The following is a 25,856-nucleotide window of genomic DNA, read 5'->3' as shown; positions in this document are numbered from 1 at the left end:
CAACAGAAACTTGGCAGACCAGAAGTGAATGGCATGGTATATTCAACGTGCTGAATAGGAAAATCTGCAGCCAAGAGTACTCTATGCAGCAAAGTTATCATTCAGAATAGAAGTAGAGATAAAGACTTTCCCAGGCAAACAAAAACAAAAACAAAAACAAAACAACTACAAGAGTTCCATTAGACCAACCCTGCAAGAAATATCAAAGGAGACTCTTTGAGCGTGCAGGACAGACAAAAAGTGACAAAGAAAAGAAAGAATCAGAGAAAATCTCCAGAAACAATGACAAAACAAGTACAAGGATGGCACTAAGTACATATCTATCAATAATTGCTTTGAATATAAATGGACTCAACACTCCAATCAAAAAATATAGGGTGTCAGAATGGATTAATAAAACATCAGACCCCTCTATGTATTGTCTACAAGAGACTCACTTTAGACCTAAACACCTGCAGATTAAAAGTGAGGGGATGGAGAAATATTTATCATGCAAATGGATGTCAAAAGAAAGCCAGGGTAGGAATACTTGCATTAGACATAATAGACTTTAAAACAAAGACTGTAAAAAGAAACAAAGAAGGACACTTTGTAACAATAAAGGGGATAATTCAACAAGAAGGTCTAACAATTGCAAAGAAGGATGCACCCAACATGGAAGCAACCAAATATATAAAACAATAACAAATATAAAGGAACTAATTGATAATAATGCAATAATAGCAGGGGACTTTAACACTCCATTTAAATCAATGGATAGATCGCCTAGACAGAAAATCAACAAGGAAATAATGGCTTTGATGACACACTGGACCAGATGGACTTAACCGAAATATTCAGAACATTTCATCCTAAAACAGCAGAATACACGTTCTTTTCAAGTGTAGATGGGACATTCTTGAGAAAAGATCACATATCAGGTCACAAAACTGGCCTCAACAAATACAAAAATATTCAAACCTACCATGCATCTTTTTTGACCACAGGCTATGAAACTTGAAGTCAACTGAAAGAAAAAAATTGGAAAGACCACAAATACATGGAAGTTAAACAACATGCTATTAAACAATGAAGCATAAATGAGGAAATCAAAGAAGAAATTAAAAAATGTAAACAAAACAAAATGAAAACATAACAGTACAAAATCTCATGCAAAATCTTACAGCAAAAGGGGTCCTAAGAGGGAAGTATATAGCAACACAAGCCCACCTCAAAAAGCAAGAAAAAGCTCAAATAAACAACCTAACCTTACACCTAATAAACTTAGAAAAAGAGCAACAAATGAAGCCTATGCCCAGCAGGAGGAAGCAAATAATAAAGACTAGAGCAGAAATAAATGATATAAAACCTGAGGAATAAAAATAGAACAGATCAGTGAAACCAGGAGATTGTTCTTTGAAAACATTAATAAAATTGATAAATGCATAGCCAGACTTATCAAAAAGAAAAGGGAAAGCAGCCAAGTTAATAAAATCACAAATGAGAGAGGAGAAATTAACAACCAACGCCACAGAAATATACACAATTATAAGAGAATATTATGAAAAACCATATGCCAACAAATTGGACAACCTGGAAGAAATGGATAAATCCCTAGAAACATATAAAAAGCCAAAACTGAAACAGGAAGAAATAGAAAACTTGAACAGACAATAACCAGCAAAGAAATTGAATTAGTAATTTTTTTTTAAATCTCCCAATAAAAAGTCCAGGGCCACATGTCCTCACAGGTGAATTCTATCAAATATTTTAAGAAGAACTAGTATCTATTCTTTCCAGTTTATTTAAAAAAAATTTGAAAAGGAAGGAAAACTTCCAAATTGATTCTATAAGGCCAGCATTACCCTGATACGTAAATCAGGTAAAGACTCCACTAAAATAAAACTACAGGCTATATCCTTGATGAACATGGGTACAAAAATCCTCAATAAAATACTAACAAACCAAATCCAGCAGTACGTTCAAAGAATCTTTCACTACAATCAACTGGGATTTATTCCTAGGTTTCAAGGGTGGTTCAGTATTCACAAATCAATGAAGGTGATACACCACATTAATGAAAGAAAGGATAAGAACTATATCATCATTTTAATAGATGCAGGGAAAGCATTTGACAAAGTACAACATTCATTCATGATAAAAACCCACAGTAAAATAGGTTAAAAGGGACATACTTCAACATAAAAAAGAGTCATCTATGAAAAACTGGAAGCAATTATAATCCTCAATTTGGAAAAACTGAAAGCTTTTCTTCTACAGTCAGGAATATGGTAGGGATGTCCACTCTCACCACTATTATTTTAGATAGTACTGGAAGGCAGAGAAATAGCAATTGGACAACAAAAAGGACAAAAATCCTAATCAGCAAGGAAGAAGTCAAACTTTCACTATTTTCGGATGACATGATACTCTACATAGAAAACCCAAAAGATATCTACCAAAACCTGCTAGAAACGATACATGAATTCAGTAAAGTTGCAAGATATAAAATCAACATACAGAAATCTATGGCACTTCTATACACCAATAATGAAGCAGCAGAGAGAGCAATTAAAGAATAAATCACATTTATAATTGCATCAAAAACAATAAGGTAACTAGGAATAAACCAACCTAAAAGGTGAAAGCCTGTACTCTGAAACTATAAAACACTGATGAATGAAACTGAATATGACACACAAAAAAATGGAAAGACGTTCCATGCTTATAGATTGGAAGAAAAAATATTATTAACATGTCTATACTAACAAAGGAATCTACACATTTAATGCAATCCCTATCAAAATAGCTACAGAGTTTTTCACAGAGCTAGAATTAGTGTAAAACCCCAAAAGACCCTGAATAGCCAAAGCAAGCTTGAGAGAAAAAAAAAAAAAAAGCAAAGCTGGAGGCATCACAATTCCAGAATTTAAGTTATGTTGCAAAGCTGTGATAATCGAAATAGTGTTACTAGCACCAAAATAGACAACGATCAATGGAACAGAATAGAAATCCTGGAAATAAACCCACAACTATATGGACAATTAATCTTCAACAAAGCAGGAAAGAATACCCAATGGGAAAAAAAGCCAGTCTCCTTAACAAAATGTTGGGGAAACTGGACAGCTACGTGCAAAAGAGTGAAATTGGATGACTTTGTTACACCATACAGAAAACTAAATTCAAAATGGATGAAAAGACCTAAATGTGAGACCTTAAACTATAAACCTCTTAGAAGAGAACACAGGCAGTAACCCCTTTGACATTGGCCATAGCAACTATTTTCTAGATATGTCTCTTGAAACAAGGGAAACAAAAACAAAAAGAAACTATTGGGACTTCATCAAATTAAAAATCTTCTGACAATAACCAAATTATGGAAAGAGTCCAAAGGTCCATCAACTAATGAATGGATAAAGATGTAGTGTGTGTCTCACACACACACACACACACGTGAACGTGTGCACGCACACACACACACACACAGTGGAATATCACACAGCCATATAAAAAGAATGAAATCTTGCCATTCGCAATAACATGGATGGTGCTAGAGAATACTATGCCAAGTGAAATAAGTCAGTCAGAGAAAGACAGACAACATATTACTTCACTCATATGTGGAAGTTTGGAAACAAAGCCAATGAGCAAAGTGGGGAAAAAAAGAGAGAGAGGTACAAACCAAGAAACAGACTCTTAAGTGTGGAGGACAAGCTGATGGTGACCAGAGGGAGGGTGGGGGAATAGGTCAAATTGGTGATGGGTATTAAGAATCATGCTTGTGATGAGCACTGGGTGTTATATGGAATTGTTGGGTCACTAGATTGTACTCCTGAAGCTAATGCTACACTGTATGTTAACTAACTAGAATTTAAATAAAAACTTAAAAAAATATGTGTCGGAAAATGTAGTGAAAAGGCAAAATCAAACTACATTCTTTTTTTTTTCAAACCACATTCTTAACTATAGAGAAAATGCTGATGGCTCCAGTAGAGAAGGGGATGGGGGAATGGGTGAAATAGGTGATGGGATTAAGGAGTACACTTGTCATGAAGAGCACTGGATGACATACGGTGTTGTTGAATCACTCTATCATGCACCTGAAACTAATATACCATTCTATGTTAACTAACTGTAACTAAAACAGAAAGTTACAAGGTCAAAAAAAAAAGCTGAAGAATTACAATTCTTGATTTCAAAATATGCTACAAAGCTGTAGTAATCAAAACAGTATAGTACTAGCACAAAAATAAACATATAGAACAATGAAAGAGAATACAGAGTTCAGAAATAAACTCACAGTTACAAGGTCCATTAATCTATGGAGGCAAGACTATACAATGGGGTAAAAAAGTTTCTTCAGTAAATGGTGCTGGAAAAAGTGGAGAGCTTCCTGCAAAAGAATGACACTTTCTAACACCATACAGAAAAATAAACTGACAATGGATTAAAGATCTAAATGTGAGACTTGAAACCATAAAAATCCTAGAAGAGAACATAGGCAGTAATTTCTCTGATATCAGCTTTAGCAACCTTTTTCTAGATATGTCTCCTGAGACAAGTGAAATCAAGAATATTGAGACTATATCAAAATAAAAAGCTTCTGCACAGTAAAGGAAATAATCAACAAAACTGAAAGAGAACCTACTGAATAGGAGATGATACTTTCAATTGTCATATCTTATAAAGGGTTAGTATCCAAAATATTTAAAGAACTGATATAACTCTACATGAAAAAAAAAACTCAAATAATCCAGTTTAAAAGTGAACAGAAGACACGAACAGACATTTCTCCAAAGAATACATACAGATGGCCAACAGACACATGAAAAGATTCTCAGCAACACTCATCATCAAGGAAATTCAATTCAAAACCATGAAGAGATATCACCTCACACCTGTCAGAGTAACTAAAAAAAAAATACAAGAAACAATAAGTGTTGGTGAGGATGTGGAGAAAAAGGAACACTCATGCACTCTTGGTGGGAATGCAAACTGGGGCAGCCACTGTGGAAGACAGTATGGAGTTTCCTCAAAATTTATTAAATTATATATTAAATTCATCTCTTTTTTAAATATAGAACTACCATATGGTCCATAATCACATTACTGGGTACTCATTTATGCCAAGAATATGAGAACACTAAATTGGAAAGGTATTTGCACCCCTATTTTTTTGCAGTGGTACTTACAATAGCCAAATTATGGAAGCAGTCCATGTGTCCATCAACAGTTGTATGGATGAAGTAGAAGTGGAATATATATTCAATGGATTATTAATAAGCCATAAAAGAGGATGAAATCCTGCCATTTGCAACAACATGGATGGAGCTAACCACTATACTGGTAAGTGAAATAAGTCAGTCAGAGAAAGACAAATACCTTATGATTGCACTCATATGTGAAATTTAAGAAACAAAACAAACAAGCAAAGGAGAAATAAGGAGAGAAAGAGAAACTAAGAAGCAGACTCTTTTTTAAAAAGATTTTATTTATTTATTTATTTTTTAAGAGAGAGTGTAAGTGTGGGGAGAATCCAGGATAGGGGAGAGGGCGAGAGACAAGGAGACTGCACTGAATGCAGAGCCACATGAAGGGCTTGATTCCACAACCCTGAGATCACAATGAGTCAAAACCAAGAGTCCAATGTTTAACGGAGCCACCCAGGCACCTGCAGGCTTTTTTTTTTAATTCAACTTAGTTAACATATAGTTTAGTATTTGTTACAGGAGTAGAATTTAGTGATTCATCACTTACATATAACACCCAGTGCTCTTCCCAACAAGTGCCCTCCTTAATGCCCATTACCCACCCACCACTCCTCCAGCAACCCTCAGTTTTCTCCCTGTAGTTAAGGGTCTCTTATGATTTGCCTCCCTCTCTGTTTTTATTTTATTTTTCTGCCCCTTCTCCTATTTTCATCTGCTTTGTTTCTTAAATTCCATATATAAGTTAAGTCATAGGTGTTTGTCTTTCTCTGACTGACTTATTTTGCTTAGCATAATACAATCTAGTTCCATCCATATCATTGCAAGTGGCACGATTTTGTTCATTTTTGATGGCTGAGTAATATTTCATATATTTCATATATATGAAATAGTATTTATTATATTATATATAATATTATGTTATTAATATAATATTATTGATTAGCATAATGCAATCTAGTTCTATCCATGTCATTGCAAGTGGCAAGATTTTGTTCATTTTTGATGGCTAAGTAATATTTCATATATATATATATATATATATATCACTTCTTTATGCTTTCATACCACTTCTTTATCCTTTCATCTTTTTTTTAGATATCTGTGCTCTTTCCACAGTTTGGCTATTATAGATACTGCTCCTTTAAAAATTGGGGTGTATGTACCCCTTTAAATCTATAGTTTTGTATCCTTTGGGTAAATATCTAGTAGTGCAATTTCTGGATCATAGGATAGTACTATTTTTAACTTTTTGAGAAACCTCCATACTGTTTTCCAGAGTGACTGTTCTATTTTGCATTCCCACCAACAGTGCAAAACGGTTTCCCTTTCTCCACATCCTCACCAACATCTATTATTTCCTGAGCTGTTACTTTTAATCATATTGACTGTTGTGTGGTGGTATCTCTTTGTGATTTTGATTTGTATTTTCCTGATGATGAGTAACGAGCATTTTTTCATGCGTCTGTTAGCCATTTGTATGTCTTCTTTGGAAAAATGTCTCTTGATGTCTTCTGCCCATTTCTTAACTGGATTATTTAATTTTGGGATGTTGATTTTGATTAATTCTTTGTAGATGCTGGATACTAGCCCTTTATCTGATATGTCATTTGCAAATATAAGAAGCAAACTCTTAATTATAGAGAACAAATTGATGATTATTAGAGGGGCAGGGGATGAGAGGTTGGGTGAAATGGGTGATGGGGAGTAAGGATTGCACTTACCACGATGAGTACTGGGTGATGTATGAAATTATTGAACCACTCACACATCTAAAACTAATATTACACTGTATGTTAACTAACTGGAATTAAAATAAAAACTTAAAAAAAGGAAAACAGAACAAAGGGAAAAAAGAGACAAAGCAAAAACAAAGTCTTAACTGTAGAGAACAAACAGATGGTTACTGGAGGGGAGTTGGGTGGGTGGAGGGGGTGAAGGGGATTAGGAGTACATTTATCTTGATAATCACTGAGTTATACATGGAATTGTTGAATCACTATACTGTACACCTGAAATTAATATAACATTGCATGTTAACTATGCTGGAATTAAAATAAAAAATAATACCAATAATAAAGTAAGCTATTGGGACTATGTCAAAATAAAGAGATTTTTGTACAGCAAAGGAAATCATCAACAAAACAAAAAGCCTACTGATTGGGAGAAGATATTTGCAAATTATATATCCAATAAAGGATTAATATCCAAAATAAAGAAAGAACTTATACAACTCAACACAAGAAATAATATGATTAATAAATGGGCAGAAGACCTGTATTGACTTTTTTCTAAAGAAGACATGCAGATGGCCAGCAGATATATGAAAATATTTCAACCTCACCAATCATCAGGGAAATGAAGATCAAAACCACAATGAGATATCACCTTTAACCTGTCAGAATGGCTAAATCAAAAAGATAAGAAATAAGTAGTGTTTAAAAAAAAAGAAATAATCAGTGTTGGCAATTATGTACAGAAAAAGAAACTTTCATGCATTGTTGGTAGAAATGTAAACTGGTAGAGTCACTATAGAAAACAGTATGGAGAGTCCTCAAAAAATTAGGGAGAAGGGGGTGGGATTATGGACATTGGGGAGGGTATGTGCTTTGGTGAGTGCTGTGAAGTGTGTAAACCTGGTGATTCACAGACCTGTATCCCTGGGGATAAAAATATATGTTTATACAAAAAAATTATTAAAAAAAAATTAAGTAGAACAACCATATGATCCAATAATTCTACAACTGGGTATTTACCCAAAGGAAACAAAAACACAAATTCAAAAAGATCATATATATCCCCATGTTTATTGCAGCATTATTTGTAATATGCATATGTAGAGGAAACCTAAGTGTCCATTGATAGATTAATAGATAGGGATACAAGGTTTATATATGTATCTACAATGGAATAGTATGCAGCCATTAATAAGGATGAGTTCTTGCCATTTGTGATAACTTGAATGGACCTAGAGGGTATTATGCTAAGCAAGGTAAGTCAGACTGAGAAAGATAAATACTATATGAGTTCACTCATATGTGAAATCTAAAAAAAAAAAAAATCAAATGAGTAAACAAACAAAAAGCAGAATTAGACCAATAAGCAGAGAACAAACTGATGGTTGCCAGGAGGATGGGAATGGGGAGTTAGAAAAAATAGGTGAGGTGGAGTGGGAAATACAGGCTTCCAGTTACAGAATAAATAAATCATGAGGTTGAAAGATACTTAAGGAATATTTTCAATGAAATTTTAATAGCATTTTGTGGTGACTGATGGTAGCTACACTTGTGAGCATACCATAAGGACAAGTTGAATCACTATTTTGTAAAATTGTGTGTCAACTATATTCAAATTTTTTTCAAAGAAAAAATGTGGTGGGTTCCCAGAGTTGAATCAGTGAATGGCTTCTACACCTGACCTGGTTTCAGCAGCAAGCATGTGCAAGAATTTCTCTTCTCTAGGCATTCCCAGAGCTGGTGGGTCTAGCATTTATGTTATTATGGCTGAATTAAAATGAAGGTCTCTATTGTCTCTCAGGAGAAATTAAGAAAGTGCCAGAAATGAACAAAATATTAGCACAAAAAGACTGTAAAGGAAGTGGAAGTTATATGAAGATAAGAGAAAAATATTAAAGCAGCAATTTGTTCTTTTTTTAAAAAAAAAATTGAAGTACGGTTGACATACTGTGTTAGTTTTGTGTGTGCAACATAGTGATTTAACAATTATATACATTATGAGATGCTCACCACAATAAGTGTAGTTACTGTCTGTTATTATACATAGTTATTACAATATTATTGACTATATTCCCTACTCTGTAGTTGCTCATGAAACTACTGTTCCCTTTTACACACACACATGCACACGCAAACACACACACAGAAACGTCTCTTTTATCAAAATTTCTGCATGTAACCTGAACATATTGACCTAGAATGATGGTAATAAGGCTGTGTGATTTTTAGCAAGTTACTTAAACTCTGAGAATATTTAGTTTTCTCATTTATAAAATAGCAATGCTAATTCCTACCTACTTTACAGGGCTTTTTAAAGGGTTAAATACAAATCAATATAATGCTTCTAGTACATAGTAAGTGATGCATAAATGTTAATAACCTTATCATTAGACATCATGAGGTGATAGCTTAGCTTAGTGTTGGGACTTACATTCATCTAAAGGTAGCAAAAGTTTTCCCTAGCTAGCTGTTTAAGTAGTTGCTAATGTTTAGAGTTTAACCCAGTTGCATCGGCAGCTGCTTAAATACTAGTCTGGCTTTCAGTTCACATATCTGTCTACAATTCGATTGAGATTATATTGGAGTAATGGTCAGCAGCTAGTAAATCCAATGTATAACTTGTTCCTGGAAATACTTTATTTTACCCTTAAAAATTGGCTTATTTATTGTAATACAAGGTAATCCTACTCTCTAGGAATAAAGTGAGCCCATGTCTAAGGGTTATGTGACTCCAGTTTAATTGGTTCAAAATCTACATCCCCGTATTTCCTCATGAATCTTAACTACGGTGTGACTTCATTTGGCAGACCTCAAAAGAGAATGAAAGATATCATATGAGAGGTGTTGACAGTGAGAGCTGTTTATTGCCATTCACCTGCAAGAGCTGTCTATGGCACCTGTTCATGCATATCAGACACATGAACACTCTCCTTTTATTTGCAGTACATGGAGCAATGATGGCATGCTCATATTTTGAGAGAAATTCCCCTTCTGCTCGGATGAGTTTCCTTCTCTGTTCAACAGGGCCAGGATTTTATCTAAGGGAGTGCAAAGGTCACCAGGCCTTTTCCAGGTAAAGTACTCTACACATCTTGCCCACTTGTCCTTGATCACTTTTATAGTTAAATATATAAATGTGATTTTTAGTATAAATAAATTGTATGGAAAATACCAAAGAAATCACTTATATGAAATTAAGTGTTTAGAAATGATGAGCTCTAGGGTACCACCCAATTCTCCTCAGTAACTTAAGTAAATAATACAATGCTGAGCCTACTGTGGCCACTCATCAAAACGGAATTGAATCACAATATTGTCTTATCACTCCAAAGTGTCTGGGTAACACCTGGGTGACTCTAGAAATTTTAGATAGTGTCAACTGCTAGAGCTGCCACCCTGAGGTGACAGCATTGAGCCCTAGTATATTCAAGTTGGAGGCAGAGGAAGAAATAGCAACATATTCTGTCATTTTAACCACCCTGAAAAATTTTCAATTTTCCATACCCATTGATTGGAAAACTCCAGTTCCTTACTCTCAGTTCTTCACATTCCAAGAATTCAAGACTACTTCCCTGGCAGAGAAAACTCAGTAATGAGCAAGGCATTAGCAAAATGACTGGCTCTAAACTGATTCTATGCTGTGTTTGTAAATGGAAACTTTTATTAGATAGTCTCAGTAGGGGTTCTGAATTATTAATTATTTGATTACATATTGGACCCTGTCTTTATAATGGTGCTGTCACCCTTTCAAGTCCAGGCATCCTGGCAAAAACAAAGACAAAGCACAAATTCAGACAAACTGTAGAGTAGGGCAGAGATGGGAACACCCTATCTGAATGTGGCACAATTATTTCAGAACTGTTGTAAATATGTTGGAACATTTTGTGAGCAGAAGAGGTGGATGATAGCACAAACTGGTTGAGACAATAAAATTGGAAAAATGGGTGGAGCAAAAATGGAAAGGCAGGAAGAGGGGAATATAAAAACATGGGTTAAGATAACAATCTCCTTTTTTTCCAAAAAAAACTTTTGTCATAGGTGCCAAGATGGTGCTGCTTGCCTACAGTCCATAGGAAGACATAATAGTTATCATTTGATCTAAGTATATACTAATATTTTTATCTAGGTATATATTGAGAGCTAATTAAACTGTTTTTGGCACTGTGAAACAATCAAAATGTGTGTGCAATTTTTTTTTCTTCACCCCACCTCATTATGGAGGCATTTTGTTGTATTTCTCTCTTCTGTGACTCATAAGCTCACAGTTCCTGCTTTCTTCCTTATATCTTGGCCTTTAAATGAGGCTGTTTCTTTAAGATCCTAGTGGTCCTTAGAGTTCAGAGGAAATTTGGGTTGAGTAAAGAGGTAGCCAGATAAGGGAAGAATCAGCAATTCTATCACATCCATCTTATTCTTAACTAGTTCTAGAAAAGTACCTAAAGTATCCGAAAACCGTGGAGCATATTTTCAGGTAAGTTATTGTCTTATTTCTTCACTAAAAATGTTTTAGGTTGGCACAACAATATTCATATGTACCATAAGTGTCAACAGAATGGATGATCCTCAGAATATTTATTAAAAACTAACTTTAACTCTTATGGTCACCAAGGGTCTAATTTATTTCAAGATATCTAATGACCTATTAAGCACTCTTATATCCATTATTTCTTTCATTTGAGTCTCCAACAGTTTTGTTAAATAGAAATTACAGGGATGTTTATCTTTATTTTATAGTATCATGCATTAATAAAGGTGATAAAACCATGACTAGAACCCAGAACCTCCTGATCCCTTGCCTAGCATTACTCTAGTCTATAGTTCTGAACCTCATGATTCATTCTGAGTCGACTAGTATCAAGGTATTACTTTGATCATGTTTCCTCCCCTACTTAAAAATGTATTAAAGAAAGGATGCTATTCATGACTTCAGGACTCACCCAGCCCCATCTCAACAACTTTATATCATTACTTCCCTGGTCCTCAGTTTTCTTATTCATAAAGAGAGATGATGACACTTATTTTCCTGATTCGCAGTGTGGTAACATTCAGGTGTCAGGATGGGTATTGCAATTTTACTAAATTGTAAAGCCTTCTGTAGTCCTGTTACCCTATTCATTTAACCCTTTAACTTTAATTAGAACTAGCAGTGGAAAAATAATATGCATGACTTTCTTAAATGCAGATTTGTTTCTGGGTGACACTATTGTGTTGGCTTTGTTTTGCTTTTTTAAGCTTGATCCAACAGAAGTACACAAATGCTAACTCTCAGTTTCAGATTGTCTTCAGATTGGCAATCTACTGCAATCTCTTCTCTCCTTACCTTCTTACTTTTCTTACAAGGATGGTTTATACATAAAGAATTCAACTTAAATATTTAGAGAAACATGTTATGCAATTGGAGCTGTCCTATCAGTCTTGGGGTAAGTCAGTCCACTTTTATGGTCCCACCAAATACCAAAGACTGTGAGCCTTGGAGTAACTCAGTCCTGGGTTTGAATCCTGATTCCCCTCCAACTAGCTAGTTGGGCCTGAAAAAGCTGCTTAAATTTTTCTGAGTCTCCATTTCCTTACCTATTGACAAAGATAATAATACATATCTCATTATGACTGCTATTTAAATTAAAGTAATAAGTGTATTTATTTATTTGTTTATTTATTTTTAATATTTCACAGTACTCAAAATAGTGATTATTAAAATTTTTAAATGGCATGAAAAAGGCTTCTGGTAAACTGTCAAGTAGAACACAAATTAAATATACATACAGTCACAATTATAGTTCAAAAATAAAAAATAAGCTCAATAGGAAATACATTTAAAAAGTTAACATTGATAATATTATGGGTAGCTATTTGTTTTTTCTTCATGTTTTGTAATTTTTTATTTGCTAATAAATATCATTTTCATTTGGGCTCTTGAGTTTTTACTAGGTGAGTACTTATTTTTTATTAAAATGTAATATATTATTTGTTTCAGGAGTACAGGTCTGTAAATCATCAGTCTTACACAGTTGACAGCACTCACCATAGCACATACCCTCCCCAGTGTCTATCACCCAGCCACCCTATCCTACCCCCTGCCAGAAGCCCTCAGTTTGTTTCCTGAGATTAAGGGTCTTTTATGGTTTGTCTCCCTCTTGGTCCCATCTTGTTTCATTTTTCCTCCCTTCCCCCCATGAGCCCCTACCCTGCCTCTCAAATTCTTCATATCAGAGAGATCATATGATAATTTTCTTTCTCTGATTGACTTGTTTTTTTTAGCATAATACTCTATAGCTCCATCCATGTCATTGCAAATAGCAAGATTTCAGGGGGGTTTTGATGGCTGCATTGTATTCCATTGTGTGTATGTGTGTGCGTGCACATGCATGCATGTGTGTGTATACATGTATATATGTGTATATAAGTGTATATATACATGTGTATATGTGTATACATATGTATATATGTGTATATGTACATGTATATATGTATACAAGTGTGTGTGTGTGTGTGTGTGTGTATGTGTGTGTGTGTATATATACACACCACAGTTTCTTTATCATTTCATCTGTTGATGGACACCTAGGTTCTTTCCATAGTTTGGCTATTCTAGATATTGCTGCCATAAACATTCAGGCGTAGGTGCCCCTTCAGATCACTACATTTGTAGTTGTACCATACATGTTTAGGGTTAATACCCAGTAATGTGATTGCTGGGTCATGAGGTAGCTCTGTTTTCAACTTTTTGAGGAACCTCTATACTGTTTTCCAGAGTGGCTGCACCAGTTTGTATTCCCACCAACAGTGTAGGAGGGTTCCCCTTTCTCTGCATCCTCACCGACACCTGTTGTTTCCTGACTGGTCAATTTTAGCTGTTTGACTGGTGTGAGGTGGTATCTCATGTGGTTTTGATTTGTATTTCCCTGATGCTGAGTGATGGTGAGCACCTTTTCATTGTCTGTTGGCTATTTGGATGTCTTCTATGCTGAAGTATCTGTTCATGTCTTCTGCCCATTTCTTGATTGGATTATTTGTTCTTTGAGTGTTGGGTTTGATAAGCTCTTTATAGATTTTGGGTACTAGCCCTTTATCTTATATGTCATTTGCAAATATCTTCTCCCATTCTGTAAGTTGTCTTTTAGTTTTCTTGACTGTTTCCTTTGCTGTGCAAAAGTTTTGATCTTGATGAAGTCCCAAGAGTTCATTTTTGCCCTTTCTTCCCTTGCCTTTTCTGATTTTCTAGAAAGAAGTTGCTGTGGCTGAGGTCCAAGTAGTTGCTTGATCCAAGTTGTTTTTCTCAAGGATTTTGATGGATTCCTGTCTCACATTGAGGTCTTTCATCCATTTTGAGTCTATTTTTATGTGTGCTGTAAGGAAATGGTCCGGTTTCATTCTTCTTCATGTGGCTGTCCAATTTTCCCAACACTATTTGTTGAAGAGACTATCTATTTTCCATTGGATATTCTTTCCTGCTTTGTCAAAGGATTAGTTCAACATGGAGTTGAGGGTCATCTCTCGGCTCTCTATTCTGTTCCATTGACCTATGGGTCTGTTTTTTTGCCAGTACCATACTTTCCTGATGATTACTGCTTTGTAATAGAGCGTGAAGTCTGGAGTTGTGATGTGCCAACTTTGGTTTTCTTTATCAACATTCCTCTGGCTATTCGGGGTCTTTTCTGGTTCCATATAAATTTTAGGAGTATTTGTTCCATTTCCTTGAAAAACGTTCATAGTATTTCTGTAGGTATTACATTAAATGCATAGATTGCTCTAGGTAGCATAGACATTTTCTTTTCTTTAAAAGATTTTATTTATTTGACAGACAGAGATCACAAGTAGGCAGAGAGGCAGGCGGTGGGGGCGGGGGGGAGCAGGTTCCCTGCAGAGCCAAGAGCCCAACGTGGGGCTCGATCCCAGGACCCTGGAATCATGACCTGAGCTGAAGGCAGAGGTTTAACCCACTGAGCCACCCAGGAGCCCCATCATAGACATTTTCATAATATCTCCTTTTCCAGTCTATGAGCATGGAATGCTTTTCCATTACTTTGTGTCTTCCTCAATCTCTTTCATGAGTATTCCATAGTTTTCTGAGTACAGATCCTTTTCCTCTTTGGTTAGGTTTATTCCTAGGTATGGTTTTGGGTGTAATTGTAAATGGGATTGACACCTTAATTTCTCTTTCTTCTGTCTTCTTGTTGGTGTATAGAAATGCAAGTGATTTCTGTGCATTGATTTTATATCCTGACACTTTACTGAATTCCTGTATGAGAGCTAACAGTTTTGGAGTAGAGTCTTTTGGATTTTCTGCATAAAGTATCATGTCATCTGCAACAAGTGAAAGTTTGACTTCCTCTTTGATGGTTCACATGCCTTTTATTTCTTTTTGTTGTCTGACTGCTGAGGCTAGGACTTCTAGTACTATGTTGAATAGCAGTGGTGATAGTGGACATCCCTGCCATGTTCCTGACCTTAGGGGAAAAGCTCTCAGTTTTTCCCCATTGAGAATGATACTCATGTGAGATGGGTTTTTCATAGATGGCTTTGATGATACTGAGTTATGTATCTTCTATCCCTACACTGTGAAGAGTTTTGATCAAGAAAGTGTGCTGTACTTCATCAAATACTTTCTCAGCATCTATTGAGAGTAGCATATTGTTCTTGTTCTTTCCTTTATTAATGTATTATATCACTTTGGTAGATTTGCAGATGTTGAGCCAGCCTTACAGCCCAGGAATAAATCCCACTTGGTCATGGTGAATAATTCTTTTAATGAACTGTTGGATCCTATTGGCTAGTATCTTAGTGAGAATTTTTGCATCACTGTCCATCAGGAATATTGGTCTGTAATTCTTTTTGGAGGGGTTTTTGTCTGGTTTGGGGGGTCAAGATAATGTTGGCTTCACAAAATGAGTGGAAGTTTTTCTTCCATTTCCAATTTTTGGAAAAGTTTTAGGAGACTAGGTATTAGTTCTTCTTTATATGTTTGGTAGAATTTCCCTAGGAAGCCGCCTGGCCCTGGGCTCTTGTTTTGGGGGAGATTTTGATACCGCTTCAATCTCCTTACTGCTGATGGATCTGTTTAAGTTTTCTATTTCTTCCTGGTTCATTTTTGGTAGTTTTTATGTCTCTAGGAAGGCATCCATTTCTTCCAGATTATAAAATTTGCTGGTGTATAGTTTCTCGTATTATATTCTTATAATTGTTTGTATTTCTTTGGTGTTGGTTGTGATCTCTCCTCTATCATTCATCATTTTATTAATTTGGGTCCTTTCTCTTTTCTTTTTGATAAGTCTGGCCAGGGGTTTATCAGTCTTATTAATTCTTTTGAAGAACCAGATCCTAGTTTCATTGATCTGTTCCACTGTTCTTTTGGTTTCTATTTGCATTGATTTCTGTTCTGACCTTTATTATTTCTCTTCTTCTGCTGGGGTTAGGCTTTATTTGTTGTTCTTCCTCCAGCTCCTTTAGGTATAGAGTTAGGTTGTATATTTGAGATCTTTCTTGTTTCTTGAGAAAGGCTTATAGTGTTGTACACTTCCCTCTTAGGACTGCCTTTGCTGAATCCCAAAGATTTTGAACAGTTGTGTTTTCATTTTCATTTGTTTCCATGAATTTTTAAAATTCTTCTTTAATTTCCTGGTTGACCCATTCATTCTTTAGTAGGATGCTCTTTAGCTTCCATGTATTTGAGTTCTTTCCAACTTTCCTCTTGTGATTGAGTTCTAGCTTCAGAGCATTATGACCTAAAATATGCAAGGAATGATCCCAGTCTTTTGATACTGGTTGAGACCTGATTTGTGACCCAGGATGCGATCTATTCTGGAGAATGTTCCATGTACACTGGAGAAGAATGTTTATTCTGTTGCTTTGGGGTGGAATGTTCTGAATATATCTGGGATGTCCATCTGCTCCAGTGTGTTATCTTGTTATTTAAAGTCTTTATTTCCTTGTTGATCTTTTGCTTAGATGGTCAATCTGCCCATTTCAGTGAGGAGGGTGTTAACATCTCTACTATTATTGTATTATTGTTGATGTGCTTCTTTGATTTTCTTATTAACTAGTATATATAATTGTTGCTACCATGTTAGGTCACAGATATTTAAAATTGTTTGATCTTCTTTTTTTATTATTTTTATAATTTTTTATTTTTTATAAATATATATTTTTATCCCCAGGGGTACAGGTCTGTGAATCACCAGGTTTACACACTTCTTGTTGGACAGATCCTTTAAGTATGATATAGTGTCCTTCCTCATCTCTTATTATAGTCTTTGGCTTAAAATATAATTTGTCTGATATAACGATTACCATGTAAGCTTTCTTTTGAAGTCCATTAGCATGGTAAATTGTTTTCTACCTTCTTACTTTAAATCTGGAGGTGTCTTTGAGTCTAAAATGAGTTTCTTGCAGACAGTATATCAATGGGTCTTGTTTTTTTATCCATTCTGATACCCTGTGTCTTTTGATTGGGGCATTTAGCCCATTTACATTCAGGGTAACTATTGAAAGATATGAATTCAGTGCCATTATATTGCCTGTAAGATGTCTGATACTGTATATTGTTCCTTTCTGGTCTGTAACTTTTAAGCTCTCTCTTTGCTTAGAGGACCCCTTTCAATATTTCCTGTAGGGCTGGTTTGGTGCTTGCAAATTCTTTAGTTTTTGTTTGTCCTGGAAACCTTTTATGTCTCCTACTATTTTAAATGACAGCCTATCTGGATGCAGTATTCTTGTCTGCATATTTTTCTCATTTAGTGCTCTGAATATATCATGCCAGTCCTTTCTGTCCTGCCAGGTCTCTGTGGATAGATCTGCTGCCAATCTAATATTTCTGCTATTGTATGTTACAGACCTCTTCTCCCAAGCTGCTTTTAGGATTTTCTTTGTCATTGAGACTTGTGAGTTTTACTATTAGAATACAGGGGTTGTGACCTATTTTTATTGATTTTGAGGGTGCTTCTCTGTGCCTCCTGGATTTTGATGCTTGTTCCCTTCGCCAAATTAGGGAAATTCTCTGCTATAATTTGCTCTAATAAAGCTTCTTCCCCTCTCTCTCCTCCTGGGATTCAAATTATTCTAATATTGTTTTGTCTTAATGGTATCACTTATTTCTCAAATCCTCCACTCTTGGTCCAGTAGTTGTCTCTCTTTTGCTCTCCTTCTTTATTCTCTATCATTTAGTCTTCTATAGCACTGATTCTCTCTTCTGCCTCATTTATCATAGCAGTAAGAGCTTCTATTTTTATTGCACCTCATTAATCTCTTTTTTTATTTCAACTTGGTTAGATTTTAGTTCTTTTATTTCTCCATAGAGGGATTTTATTTCTCCTGAAAGGGATTCTCTAGTATGTTTTATGCTTTTTTCAAACCCAGCTAGCATTTTGATAATTGTCATTCTGAACTCTGGTTTTGATCTCTTACTAATTTCCATATTGATTAGGTCCCTAGCCATTGGTACTGCCTCTTGTCCTTTTTTTTTTTTTGAGGTGAGTTTTTCCACCTTATCATTTTATTCAGATAAGAATAGATGAATGACAGAACAAAATACTAACAAGGTAGCAATGATCCCAGAAAAATATACACTAACCAAATCAGAAGAGACCTGAAACTGTGGGGAGAAGAAAGGAGAGAGAGAGAGAGGAAAAAAAAAAATATATATATATATAGAGAGAGAGAGAGAGAGAGAGAACAGAGCCACACACTTGATTTGGGGTGCATTTTGGTCTGTTAGAAGAAACTGCCTCCCCAAATTTTAAAGAAAGAAAAACTTATATAGATACAAAAATAAGGGTAAACATGATGAAGTGATGGAATATCACCATAAAGATGAAAATTTTAGAAATTTCTAAAACAGAAATCAATAAGATATGAAGTTGGTTGAAAAAAGAAAAAAAGGAGAGAACGTGATCAGGCTAGAGACTAGAACAAAGCCATAAGCTAGATTTAGGATATATTTTGATCTGTTAGAAGAAATGGTATCCCAAAATTTTAAGGCAAGAAAAACTTATATGTATACAAAAAATAAGGTTAAATACAACGAAGGGATAGAATATGGCTATAACAATGAAAATTTTAAAAAATTAAAAAGGTATTGATAAGATAAAATAGTTTAAAAAGGTTAAAATAGGAAAGAGGAAAATTTTTTTTAATAGAATAAGAAAAAAATAAAATTTGAAAAATTTAACTTTGAAAGACCAAAGATTCTATGTGCTGCATTTCCCCAGGTCAGGAGTTCCACAGTTCTCATTCATCAGTGAACTTGGTCTTGGCTGGACGTTCCTGCTGATCTTCTGGGGGAGGGGCCTGCTGTAGTGATTCTCAACTGTGTTTGCCTGAGGTGGAATTGCACTGCCCCTGCTAGGGGCTAGGCTAAGAAATCTGCTTGGTTTTGCTCTTGGTAGCATTGTTCCCTGAATAATTTCTGTTCAGCTTTGGAGGAAAAGAATGAAGATGGCGGACTCCCAATCTCCAGTCCAGAGGAGCCAAGAGCTCAGGACCCTACTCCTCAGTGAGCCCTCAGAGAAAAACAATAAATCATTCCTGTCTCCCTGGTCTCTGGCCCCACTCCATGTTCACCTGGCCTGTGACTGAGAATTTCTATCTCTGGAACACTGCCCCAGTTGGAGTCTCCAAACCCCACCGATTCCTGCAGCAGGCTCCCATGCCACTCCTCCTGATGGATGAAGGGAGCTCTCCCCAAATTTGCCTCCTGTGGGGTCCCTGTTCAAAGAGCAGTGGCCCAACTGTGCCAGGGATCATGTTTTAGGGCAACCCCAAGCTGAGAGCCCACTCCTCTGCTCTGTCTTTGCAGCTATTTCCCTGCTCTGACACCTGGGAGCTCTGCCACACTCAGGCACCCCTGGTCTTTCTGTGACCCCAAGGGACCTGAAACCACACTGACTCCATGAAGGCTCCACTCCCCACTTAGCCTCTGGAGCAATGTCCCTCAGTGGAGTAAACTTCTAAAAGTTCCAATTTTGTGCTCCACTGCTCTACCACTTGCCAGGAGCTGGCCCCTCTGCCCATCGTCTATCTTCCCATATATCAGCTCGGATTCACTTCTCCACACGTCCTACCTTCTGGAAGGGTCACTTTTCTGTTCCTAAAATTGCTGCTATTCTTTTCTTCATTCTTATGTTGAGTTTATAGGTGTTTAGAATGGTTTGCTAACTATCTAGCTGAATCCTGGGACCTGATTAAATTTAGGTCTCCTACTCCTCTGCCATCTTGCTCCTCCCTCTCTAAATTAAAGTAATAAATGTATTTAAAGTGCTTAGGATATCACTTAATAAGTGTTAGTCTCCTTCCCTTCCCATACTGTGGACATAAAGAGAACCAGCTGGACTTGTGGATTGATCAGTTTAGAATCCCCCACTCCTAGAGAAGGTCCTTCTGAATATATATCTTAGGAATGGGAAGGGCTACCAGCATTATATCTGAATACTAATGACAGAATTATTATAGGTATACACACATAACAAAGATCCTGGGATTTCATCACCATTTATTTTTTTCTGGCTAAAGAGTATAATTGTATCTTGGTTCCCCCTATCTTCCTGCAGCCTCCCCCCCTCACACACACACATCCCAGCTATCCTCCCAAGAACTAGATGCCTTCTTAAAATCTGAATAAATATCTGGGTAAGCATTTGAAGAACATGAGGACAGTGGATACCTGAGGAGCTAAGGAGCTCAGGACTTCAGAATGAAAGCTCATGACTTTTTTTTATGACTTTTCTATTTCCTTCATATCTGCAGGGAATAGATTTTGCTTGAGATAGTACATGAAAGTTTGATTCTTCCTCATTGCATTGCTGAGTAAGGCAATAAGCAAGACAGAAACTGTTATTGAGTAAGGGAAGCTAAGTGGAGAAGGTAGTGGAAATAAATAGTTTTCTCTTTTCCCCAGGAGGGGCTGGAGAGGAAAGAGAGTAAAGGCTTTGTCAACTTTTGGGGGCCAAAAACTTCTAGTTCTTCTCCCCTCTGTCCTCTATCTCCAGCTAAAAACCCAGATGAATTCTGGATTCTACCCCTGGCTCTTTTAATATTTGACAAAACAAACCTGTCAAGATGTGGGGTGGAGGCAAGATACAGTCACCAGGATAGCCTTAGTGGCGAGGGGCTAGCAGGCAGGGAATAAAAAGTATGAGTATATTAGGGTCATGTAAAACCATCCAGTGTGCAGTGATGGGGCAGTTCATCTGCATGACAGAAGGCAAAGTTTTTCACTTTAGCAGCCCCCTCTGCTCAGCAACACTTTGAAGGCACCAAATAGATTGTAGAAACTTTAATACTCTCATTGCTTTTGGTTCCACAAAATGTCTTAGAGATCAAGAGGAAAGATAAGAGAAGGACCAGACTGCCCCATTCAGGTAGTTTTCCCCTATCAAGCTGTTCAGTTACTTGGAACACTGGTTTCTGTGCACCCTGTCTTGAACCATCTCAAGATCCTGGCGATTCCACCTCCCAATTTAAAAGTATCCTGTCAAGAATTGTTTAAATGGCATTCTGAGGTGGGAAAAAGAAAAATATTAGAACTATCACTTTTGATGACCCACTATGAGCCAGGTGTTGTATTACTTTATATATGTAAACCATTTAATTCTCATACTAACATTATACAGTAACTATTACTTTTGACATGAGGAAACCAGAGTTCAGAGAGTTTAAATGATGTCCCCAGCATCACAGACCTAAGTGGCAGAGCTGGGACTAGAAGCCAGCTTACCTGCTTCATTTAATACTAATTATTTTCCCCACCCCTACTTCTACTCATCTCTAAAGGAAGATAGCACTATTATTGTCCCTATCACTATTATTATTATATCATGTACCACTGCCCTCTGGAACTAAATTAAGTGTAGAAGTGAAACAAACATTTACTAAACTCTGTATTAGGGACTGAGGGGACATATAACAAACAGTAACAGGTAGATATTTTTGATCTATAGCCCTAAGATTGGTTTATGAAATCCAGGATTCCAAGCCAACCAATTCTAATGGTAGTCACTACTACCATCATACTGGAGCCATTTCCTAGACCACAAAGTGCCTCTTGTCCTATCAACACATAGGTGAGAACTGAAAATTGTGGACAGTCATAATTTATTGGGTGGCTGGGGCAAAGTACATTTGTTTTCTTGGAAACCTAGAGCAGATATATGCCACTAAATAAGATTTATGAAATTAACATTAAGATATATTTGTTATAAATGCACTGAAACATAAACAATGATACAATATGCAGGTACAGGAGATCATGGGATATTACATAATAGGAATAGGGCTGCATTGCTAAGTTAAGAGCAGTTTTTTCTTCTTCTTCTTTTTTTTTCCTCTCTGTATTTCTTCATCGTTTCTGAGGAAGCTGGTAATATCTTCATAGCATTGGCATTTGATTTTCATTTTAATTTTCAGGGTATATTTGAACTCGTTTAGAACAATGGCAGTTTCACTGCATGTAGTTTTCCTTTTGCAAACCTTGATTATAATTGAGTCTGTGCTAAAAGAGAAATAGAAGAATACAGCAGTCAATAAAATCTAATCAAGTGGAGTGTCATGTCACTGGGCTTTCAGTCTCTGGGCAGAGTCCTAGAGAAATGTGGCAAAGCCTTCCCAGAGAAATTTTTTTCCCCCTCAGTTTGGGAGGGGAGGGAGTGCCAAGATGTTAAAGGCAAGAACCCTCATTTACCTAAGCCAATTTACATAACTCTTAGTGGTTTTGAAAAACTGTCATGACGGTAGCTGAGAAAAATTATATAAGATTAAAAAAATTTTTTTAACTATAGTATTCCTTCAGAGTTCAAAGCCCCTTGTTCCCACAGAATCTCTCTGTCCTTTATAAAAACGTGCCTCAACATGGCTTGAATCCATGGGCAGGTCATGCTCCTTGTTGCTACAGCACTTGGTGTCATAGTGTGGGAATGTCTTCTGCTGTTCTCTTTCTCACACATGACTGGAAAGCTTGAGTAGGACCTAATTTTATTAGCTTTGCTGTATGTTCTTTCACATCTTTCTAAAAGCTTCTTGAATTTGTTTCAGATTTGTACAACTAATTTTCTTGTTGTCACATTTAATCATAAAGTATTAGAGTCTAGTCCAGCTTCTTCATCCAGTGTTTAAATTTGTTCTTTACTGTTACCTGTTGCCCAGCCTTTGTTCAAACACTGCTAGTGGTAGGGAGATTGCTTTTTTCCCCCCATCCCCTTCCCCCATGACCGGTTTCATCTTTGTATATCTCTGTTGATTCACGTATTGAGCTATAGTCTTTCTTTTTAAAAAAAAATTTATTTATTTTCAGCATAACAGTATTCATTATTTTTGCACCATACCCAGTGCTCTATGCAATCCGTGCCCTCTATAATACCCACCACCTGGTACCCCACCTTCCCACACCGCCCCCCGCCACTTCAAACCCCTCAGATTGTTTTTCAGAGTCCATAGCCTCTCATGGTTCACCTCCCCTTCCAATTTCCCCCAACTCCCTTCTCCTCTCTAACTCCCCATATCCTCCATGCTATTTGTTATGCTCCACAAATAAGTGAAATCATATGATAATTGACTCTCTCTGGTTGACTTATATAGTCTTTCTATATCAAGTAACTTCCCATTGTGGTCCAACTAAACAAGTTTAGTTTCACTTTTTTTGTAATAGCTCTTCAAGTATTTGAAGACAGGAAACACATTTCTTAAATTTTCTTCCCTGAGTTTAACATCAGTTTTAGGTCCCCTTCTTCTGGATATTTCTCTCTAAATGAGTTCCATTTTTTCTATATCCTCTATCAAAGTTGATTGGAACATACATTTGTTTTCTTTCTGCTGCCTTAAAGACATCAAGTGTCCCCTGTTTCATTTTTTTCTTTGTATGCATGTAGATTAATATATTTATGTATTATATATAATTATTTAATTACATAATTATAATATTAATTACATAATTATAATTATATATAATATATTAATATAGTTATATAATATATAGTATAATTAATATAATGTATTAATATATTGTATTACATATTAATATATTTTAATATATTTTTAATGTTAGATCATTAACACTGACAGATGACTAAAACATCCTCAACCCCTCCTTCTGACCACCCCTCCCTCCTTCCCCAGGAGACAAACATTCTAATTTGGCATGACATTATCTGCCCTAACAGTGCCTGGTATATGAAGTGCCTAAAATGTCATCCTCTGTTGTTTCCACTTTCTGGAGTAGTTGAATTAAATTCAAACTCAAGATGTTTTTGAAATCTTAAATCTCTCTGGGGATCTTTTTCATAACATCTTCAAACTGGATAACACTGTAATAAATGAAGTATACTGCACTGGATTAAAAGGTTATTTCCCTTGTGTGTCAAGCTAACACTTCCCATTAGGCCCTGGATGTCTCTGGCTGTCAGCACAACAATCCTGTCTCCATTAGATTCCTAAACCTCCACTATTCAGTGAAAACTTTTGCCAGAAAACTACCCATCAACCTGAATCCTGAGTGACACCAAGGCAAATTATAGGAGCTACAGGGAGAATCAGAAATAAATAGAGGAAATAAGGGACTTTATAAACTAATAACCTGACTCCAGGTAAGCAGAGCCAAAGACCAATGGAAAACCATTATTTGAAGTTAAAAATAAGGATGGAACTTCATATAAGACCAGAGCCAAACAAAAAATGGACAATGATCAATAACAGGCAGAGTGATACAAGTTAGAATATTGAAGGATAGCACAAAGATATACATTCTAGGGGTTTAAGAAACCCTCAATTAAAGGTCACATACTAAGATTATAAGTACTTTTGTTCATTTGTTTGTTTGTTTTTGAAGATTTTCTATAAAGCCAGAAACTTCTACTAAGAGTAAAAGTGTTAAGCCAGGAATCCTGGGTGTCTATCATAATGAAAACAGAAAGATAAAATGTTACATGCTACAGAGAATTATGCACCAGATAAAAGCAACAAATTAGATACATGTATAGACATATGACTGGGTCTTTAATAGCATGATTTATAGTAAAAATTTAAAGAAATTAAAAGAATAAGACATGTAGCATGATACCATTATATAAATTTTAAAAATATACACATAAAACAGTATACCTTTTAAAAGAATACATACCAACACATACATATTCACCACATTAGAATAGCTATGTTTGAAAGAATGTATGAATAAATGGAAATAAGTGAATAATGGCAAAAAAGAAACTTTGCTTGGATTACTGATGAATTGAGGAATATGATAACATCAATCCTGTCTTCCTGAGAGTGCAAGACAGTGCAGGACACTGACTAGATCATTAGGAAATAAGAATAATAGTGCTATCTAATAAATTTTTCTTTGATATTGAAAATGTTCTGTGTCTGTGCTGTCCAATATGATAAGTACTAGCTGCCTGTGATTAGCACATGAAATATGACTAATATGATAGAGGAACTGAAATTTTAGTTTACTTATTTTTAAATTTAAATAGCTATGTGTTGCTAGGGGCTACTGTATTTGACAGTGCAGGTTAGAGGTTGCAAAGAAGCCCAGATATTGGCACAGAAAAGGTAAATAGATGCTGTAGTTGCAAACAACACTCCTTCTAAGAAACACTCAACCCTATCAGTAGATGAGAAGATAGCAAAGGAAACTGAGAAAACCAGTATCACTAGGAAGGAACAACACTCATTCTTGCCCTCTGCAGGACTTGTTTTTCTCATCAGTAGTCAAACCTCCAGAAGCCTGGTAAGTTCTTCCCTACTGTGGACTTGGCTGCTGGAAGTGGGAAGAACTCTGCTGCTGCTGTTTAGCAAATGTGAGCTTTGGAATTTCACATGCAATGGGTGCCTCCTAAATAGACTTTAATGAGCACAGGGCCCCACAATGCTATCTGTATGGCTTTGACATCAGCCAGGCTGGTATGAGCTGGGTGTTAGAGAATATATCCCAGGGGGCTATTTCAGAGAG

At 36.0% G+C, this 25,856-nt stretch overlaps 1 protein-coding gene across 5 annotated transcripts in view; it reads left to right on the top strand.

The window, feature by feature from the left end:
* The window catches only part of NEXMIF (neurite extension and migration factor), a 188,738-nt gene that overhangs the window by 137,353 nt on the left and 25,529 nt on the right, over window positions 1-25,856 (top strand). For 2 of the 5 annotated variants that reach the window (XM_032329588.1, XM_032329585.1), the window contains exon 2: window positions 9,866-9,995. The exons of 2 other annotated variants lie outside the window; for them this stretch is intronic. The gene's annotated coding sequence lies outside the window, so the exon portion shown is untranslated. Of the gene's footprint in view, window positions 1-5,161; window positions 5,326-9,865; window positions 9,996-25,856 lie in introns of all 5 variants that reach the window. One more of the 5 variants, XM_032329587.1, reaches the window with a different exon arrangement.

This window comes from Mustela erminea, chromosome X (genome assembly GCF_009829155.1).
Source record: "Mustela erminea isolate mMusErm1 chromosome X, mMusErm1.Pri, whole genome shotgun sequence".
Lineage (NCBI taxonomy): Eukaryota > Metazoa > Chordata > Mammalia > Carnivora > Mustelidae > Mustela > Mustela erminea.
This window is presented reverse-complemented; position numbering and strand designations above follow the sequence as displayed.